The sequence below is a fragment of the Geotrypetes seraphini genome, chromosome 1 (assembly GCF_902459505.1).
Source record: "Geotrypetes seraphini chromosome 1, aGeoSer1.1, whole genome shotgun sequence".
NCBI lineage: Eukaryota > Metazoa > Chordata > Amphibia > Gymnophiona > Dermophiidae > Geotrypetes > Geotrypetes seraphini.
In genome coordinates, this window is record NC_047084.1 from 450,601,913 (window position 1) to 450,609,224 (window position 7,312).

General features: G+C 44.0%; 1 long non-coding RNA gene across 2 annotated transcripts; it reads right to left on the reverse strand.

Annotated features, from left to right (window-relative positions):
* Window positions 1–1,862: 1,862 nt before the first annotated feature.
* LOC117348713 lies at window positions 1,863–3,754 on the reverse strand. 2 transcript variants are annotated; one of them, XR_004537037.1, is made up of 2 exons: window positions 3,479–3,754; window positions 1,863–2,291 (listed from the first exon to the last, which is right to left on the reverse strand). It is a non-coding gene; the product is annotated as an uncharacterized LOC117348713 (long non-coding RNA). The 2 variants fall into 2 exon arrangements; XR_004537043.1 differs by lacking the exon at window positions 3,479–3,754 and adding an exon at window positions 3,218–3,350.
* Between the last annotated feature and the right edge of the window lie 3,558 nt (window positions 3,755–7,312).

The following is a 7,312-nucleotide window of genomic DNA, read 5'->3' on the forward strand; positions in this document are numbered from 1 at the left end:
TATGATTACTTGTAAACCCTTTTGTTGATCTTGTGTTTGAAAGACAATATCTCAAAAACATGTTCCATAGTGCACTAGAGCCAAGTAACAGCAGAATAGATTCCTAGGATATCAGAAGCTCACAGCCCACTCACTGCTACTTCCTGCAAGACCCTGAGAAATCCACTTTTCAAGATCCCGGAGGAAACATCACCACATTGGATTGATCTTTAGCTCAAAATTGAGACATGACGGGGGGGGGGGAGGGGGGAAGAAAATGAATCAAGTGGAAGAATGCATATGGGGGAATAGAGTTTGCACTTACGACATGGGGATGAGTACCCACAGTTAACCACAAGGCAGGGATGGGGACAGAGCCCATGGGGACAGGGACAAACATTGTCCCTGTGCCATTTTCTAAACTAGTATCAATATGTAAAAACTTAACGCATCTTAACACATAGCTAAAGCGGTACAAGGAGGATTTGCACAACTTCACATCTTATTTAGATTAAAGCCCATGCCTGTGGATTTTTGCTCTATTGTTCAAGCTTTATTATCTCAAATTAATTACTACAATCTTTTGTATCTCGGATTGTCAAGAAAAACATGCAAACCTGTCCAACTTTTAATGAATTCAGCGGCTAGATTGATAATGGGCATTCCTAGGGTTGCCCATATTACTCCAATCTTAAAAGCTCTCCACTGGTTACCTATTCAACAGAGAATTTGCTATAAAGCTCTGCCTGTCATTCATCAAATATTGTACTCCTACTTGTTTTCAAAGTTTGTGGGAAGTCTATCAACCCGCAAGATGTTTGAGATCTGAAGGAGGGACGTTGCTCATCAGTTTAAAAGAAAATGGGATTCGTTATGTTAAATCTAGAATATCGCTTTTCTCACTTGCCAGTAAGAATCTTTGGAATTCAATTCCAGGTATAATGAGATTATGCAAAGATCGTGTGTCTTTTAAGAAAATGTAAAAAAAACACAAAAAAAACCCCCCAATTATTTGTGGATGTCTTTCTTTAACTCTGTGGTTATTATTTGTTTTAGATTTAAAGAATTCTGTATTGAGAAAATTTGTGGGGAAGATTTATTTGTTTACTGCATTTTACAATGTTTGTTTGTGCTTGAAATTGTGGATATAAATGTTTTGTACATCGCTTAGATTTAAACGATTCATAAATTTTTTTAAATAAATAAATCTTAGACAATTGGCAACTGAATTCAATGTTTTAAAAAAACTGCAGAAGCTGCTATTGGATTTCAATGAACTACTGTTAAATGACATCATTTGTGCCTCGTCTGCCTTTGATGTGGCAACAAGAGTCTTGTCTGCTGATCAGACTCATACCATCTGCAACATCCTTCCATCTTGTGCCCAGCTGCTAAAGCATCTTACTATTACTGCAACAGATTCATCCATCATTGCTGGCTGGCATCAAGGAGCATTTCCAACATTTGATAGACACTTATTTTCCTGTTATTCCACTACACAGTTTAGGTTCTCTTCTATACCCATGTCTGAAAATCCAATTACCTTCCCAGATGATGTAAAAATGTAGACAAATGAATCTTTGGAAAGATTGAACCAAAATCAGAGCGAATTGGAAGGCTCTATTTGTGAATTATAAACAGTTGTACAGAATATTGTTCCTTTTTATACTTTAATAAAAATATTTTGATATAAAATCATAACTGTTCGAGGCTTGAGCAAATAAGGAGAGTCCACGAGGACAGGATGGGACAAGGCGGGAACAGAGATGGAGCCTGCAGCCACAGGGTGGGTATGGAGACAGAAGAACCCACAGGGATGGGGCGGGGATGGGGACAAAGCCTGTGTGGACAGGAACAAACTTTGTCACTGTGTCATTTTCTATTTGCACTATCCTCATTCTCCACTTCTCTTTCCATTGACACCCCCTTAAGACCTCACATTTTCCAGACAACTTCCAAGACACAAACACACACCTGTAAAATACATGTAGTCAACGGTGTAATAAAATGCGATCTATATAGCTGCCACACAATTTTATATGTATTTGTGTTGCATTCAGTAACGTGCCTGGTTTAGGATGAGGCGGTCTGTGCTGAATTCATTACTACTTTGGGCAGGTAGAGGGTGCTGTGATCCTGTTGCCTGGACCCAGGATGCAGCTAACACTGCAGGAGGATGCCACCTGTTAGGGCTGAGTGAGGAGGCCAATCCATGGACAAAGCAGGGTATCAGCAGGGCTGGTCCACGTCTGCAGATGAGGAGAGATGGTCAGGGGTTGGCACACCTTGTATCTCCACTGCATTGAGGGAACCTGCAAGAGGCAGAAACACAGGAAAGAATTAGAGGACTTCAGGCTTTCAGCTCCAGTGTGACCTTTGCTGGATGCCCAGCCTCATGCTGCAGATAGTTCCATGTCCCAAAAATCAGACCCAGCCATTCCTGGGATTAGCCCTTTTCACACAGGGAAATATAGCTCTGCTTTCCTTACGGAGATCAGAATTTAATGCAAAAGGATCAGACCAGAACTTATGATTTAAATGAATATTTGATAACTCATTTACTCTTCAAGCTGCTCTACCTTGTGACATTAAAACAGATTTCTTACTCTCCCTTCCATAGTTGTTGTTTTTTTGGTGTTTTTTTTTTTAGTATTCCATAGGTATCTTATCCAGAAATTGTAATGTTTGTTGTATGTATCCTTATGTAATTACAGGTTTCTTTTTTTTTAATCAAGTTTTGGACCTTTTTAGGGAGGAGGACTATAAATCAATGGCCAAGATTAGATTAGAATTAAATGCAGAAGGAGCAAGACCGGGTGGGGAGGAAGTAGAAATGGAACCATTTTAATACCCCTAGCCCAGTGGTCTCAAACTCACGGCCCTCCAGGTACTATTTTGAGGCCCTCAGCATGTTTATCATAATCACAAAAGTAAAATAAAACAGTTTCTTGATCATATGTCTCTTTAGCTATAAATTACAATATTATTATTATTATTACGACATAGCCAAAAGGAAAGATTTATAAACTAAAAAGAGTTTTTACCTCATGCAAAAATTGTCATTTCTTTAACTATTTTTTTTCTGAGGCCCTCCAAGTACCTACAAATCCAAAATGTGGCCCTTCAAAGGGTTTGAGTTTGAGACCACTGCCCTAGCCCGACTACACCTGTTCCCTTTGTTGCCTCCCTAGCTGCTGGTTTTCTCTCCGAGCACTGGCGCCTTTTTTCCGCTGCAGACCTGGGCAAGCGTTAGGACGACGTGTGCTTTCAGTGCAGTGGGGACGAGGGAGCTCGAGGCGAGTGAGGTTGATTAATCTCATCGAGCACCTTCAGTGAACGCCTGCGTCTGTTTAAGCGCACGCGTCCCAAAATGCAGGCATGCGTTTGTGACTGTTTACGGTTTGTTTGGGGTTTTTTGTTTGTTTTTTTTTGGGGGGGGGGGTGGTTTGTAGATTTTTTTTTTGCTTTCAACTCTTTTCCCTGCCGCCAGGCTGTTTACTTGGAAACCTCATCTAAGCCGTCTCCGAAGAAATGGGCCTCCAGCTGTCCTTCATCTGTGTCTGAGCCGTAACCACTCCAGACGCTTCCCCTGAAAGGCTGCACCTGGAAACCCTCTTAAGTAACAATGAGGAGCCAGGGCTCCACGCAGCGGCTGTCCCTGTCACCGGGGGAGCAGGGGCTAATTTTAGATTTCCCGTTCCAGTGCCGCTCGTGGTGCCTAAGATTTCCAGGGCCCCAGTCCCGACTCTTCCCGCCAGGAGCCCGGCGGTGGGGGCTTTGCAGCACCTTCTGAAACGCGTCCAGAAGTGGGGGCGGAGCAATTCAAAAATGAAATATCTTATCACTCGGATTTCAGTTGCTATGACTACCCGTGGTAGGATTAGTTTTTGTTTTGTGGGTGGGGTGTTTTTTTTTTATTAGCAGATGTGAATAAATGACAACTCTTTTATGTGTTCCTCTCTCATTTGGAAATGGATAAGCTCCAGATTGTAGCCCTGCCTTTGATGCCAGCAGTGGATTCTGGAACTCACAGCTCCACATTCGCTTAGTGGTATTTCACTGGCCTTCTCTGTGCCATCTTTTGAGCTCTGATTCAAGCCAACAGTGCTCAGTCTTTTTCACCCTCCCGGTGTGTGAGCCAAGTCAATAGTGCAGGGGGCTTTGCCAGCTGCAGCTAGGACAAGTCAAGTAAATATAAACATTTTCTATTCTCGAGTACCTGACCTTGGCCAAACGTTCATAGATTTGAACCAGGTCAATGGTTAAACATATTTTTCAGGTCAGGTCAACAATGAAGCATCTTTCCCAACCTCAAATACCCAAGACAGCTCAGAAGTGCCGCAGTCTTTCCAACCATGAACACCAGAGCTAAGTAGTGCAGCTTTTTTCTATCCTCGGATATCTGGACCAAGTCAATAGTCCAGCACTCTTGTTTATTTAACAGTATGCTGCCTATCAAGGTTATCTAAGCCGTTTACAGTGAGGTACTCAAGCATTTTCCCTATCTGTCCCGGTGGATTCACAATCTATCCTAGGTGGGGCAATGTAGGCTTGAGTGACTTGCCCAGGGTCACCAGGAGCAGCACAGGGTTTGAACCCACAACTTCAGGGTTGCGAGGCTGTAGCTCTAACTACGAGGCCACTCCTTCCTTTCTCATTCTAAAATACCTGGGTCCTGTCAAATAATGCAATGTATTGCCCAGCCTTGGCTATTTAAGCCAAAAATTCAGTGTCATTTTAGCCCCCCCCCCCACACACACACACATCTGGGCAAAGACAATAGTGCTTGTGTGTCCTATCCAAAATGTCCTAGGCAGGTCCATAGCAGAGTCTCTTCAGCCTTTATTGCCTCATAGTGTAGTTTATTTCCCATGTTCAGTGATCTGTTTAGTTTACCCAACCCTCAGATATTTGGGGCAGGTGAATTGTTCAGCATGGTGCCCAGCCTTCTACATTTGAATTAGGCCAATAGTGAAACATCTCTCCCAACCTTTGACACCTGAGTTGGTCCAAGGTTGCTGGTACTAGATGGCTGAGTCAGTCTCTGATTTTACTCTCCACTACATGCAGAATTGGCCCTTGATGGCCTGGAGTCACCTGGTAACCTTAACAGTTCAGCATGTTTCCCAATATCCAGGCCTAGTTAGAGAATTATAAGCTCAAGCCACCAGTGGTAGGGAGAGGCAGACAGTACAATGTGTACTCCTCTCTAATTCCTGTAGTTCCTGGAAATGACTTGTCAGTAATCCATGGCTTTAGGTAAAGGATGTTTCATGCATCTGCACATGGAGTTCCCAAGTCTTAAGAGATTGCAGTGATACCAAGACTGGTTCAAACTCTCTGTACAGACATGGAGCTGTTTAGTACAGTTTGTCTTGGGAAATGGGAATTTACCACTAAAATGTCTAACCTTGCAACGTCAGAGAGAAGGCTTCCAGATCAGCCATGGGAGGCACGTGGGAGCCGCTACCCTCTGCTTTGAGCAAACACTGCAGCAAGACGGAGGAAGGATCAGGCAAGAAGGTAAACACTCGCGGCACAGAAGGGAGGGAGGGAGAAGGGCATGTTGGGACGAGAGGGAGGTGCTCGCTGCCTGCGGCTTTCAGCAAAAAAATGACTTTAATAGTGAGGGAGTCGGCCTGAAGGTAAACACCCGAGGCACAGAAGGGAGGGAGGGAGATGGGTGTGTTGGGACTTGAGAGGGAGGGAGCACAAACTTAGGAAAAATGATGAAGGGTAGGAGGGAGGGGCATGAGCCATAAGTTGGAAGAATGAAGGGAGATTTGGGTGTCTGAGAGAGGGAAAGAGATGGTGCAATTGGGGAGATAAAGAGGAGAACTGTTGGGCAGAGAGGAGGGACAGAGAGAATTATTGGACATGGTGGTGGAAGAGGAGTGAGGTAGAGATGTATGGGGAGAACATGCTGGGCTGAGGAAGCCTGGACCTTTTTTTTGGGGGGGAGGGTATTAAAAGAAGTGCCAGATTGGGTGTGGGAGGAGAGCTTATGGGGCCAGAAACAGAAGACAGAGAGAGAGATAGTGGGCAATGGTCTGAAGGGAGAGAAGTTGGACCTGGGGTGGTATGGAGGAAGAGGGAAAGAGATATTTGAAGGGAGAACTGTTGGGAAGATAAAAGAAGAAATGTTTGACCTGGGGAATGGAAGCAGGCAGGCAGGGGGGAGAGATGGGATGGGGGAAGTTGGGAAGAGAAAGGGAGAGAAGTTGGATCTGGGGATGGGAGGGAGGGAGGGAGACATGTTAGGCCTGTGGATGGAAGGCAGAGAGATGCAGCATCTCTCTCTCTTTTTTACCCCCTCCATTTCATTGTTCAGCATCAAGGGGGGAGGGAAGAAGAAAAACAAAAGAGAGAGAGCAAAATGTTGGACCATGGAGATAGAGGAGGAGAGATGGAACTATGGGAGGGCAGGAGGGAAGAGAGCTGGGGTAAGATAATGCTAGTGGATGGGAAGAAAGGGACAGGGAGTTATATAGCCTGACCAGTGGAGCGAGGGAGGGGGATTCTGAAAGTGGTGAGCCTTGTGGATGAAGTCAAAAGGAAGATGACAAGATGAGTGAGAGAGCAGTGAGTACAGTGGTAGAAATGTGGTAATGGGGAGTAGATAGAAGGAAATAGGAGACTGGGAAAGGAGTGAGTTGGGAAATGGGAGAGCTAGGGACTGAGAGAAGATGGAGAATTGAGAGGTAGCTGAACATTTAAAAAGAAGAAGAGTGAGAAAGAAGGCAAGATTTGAATGGACAGAGGCAAAAAAGAAAAGAAAAAGTTAAGAAAGCTGAAAGGGAAAAATCAATACGTTGGAGATAGGTATAAGAAGGAAATGGAATGAGAGAAGAGGAGAAAAAAATGGACAGCAGACACTGGAAAGAGAATTAGTTGAAAATAGACAAAAAGCAGAAAGAGAAACCAAGATGATGGAAAAACAGAACATCCAGACAACAAGGTAGAAAAAATGGTTTTATTTTGAATTTATTAACTAGAATATGTTAGCTTTGGGATATGTGCATCACAATTATTTTTGTATTCAGTGGCGTAGTCATATACAGCTGATTTGGGGGAGGGTCTTGAGACCAAAATTAGTGGATGGGCACCAAAGTTTCTCCCCATCTGAGTGCAATTTATAAATACTTGAGCTAGTAGGGATTCCCAAGTCCTGCCAACTGAAGACATCTTCCTCCAGTCTGGCAACTCAAAATCTCCATGTTTTGCAGCCAATGGCAATATCCTCAAGCTGCCCCTGCTTTCATGCATGAAAGCCAAGGGGGGTGGCAGGGAGGAGGGAAGACAGCCGCTCTGCAATATTGTTGCCAACTGTAGA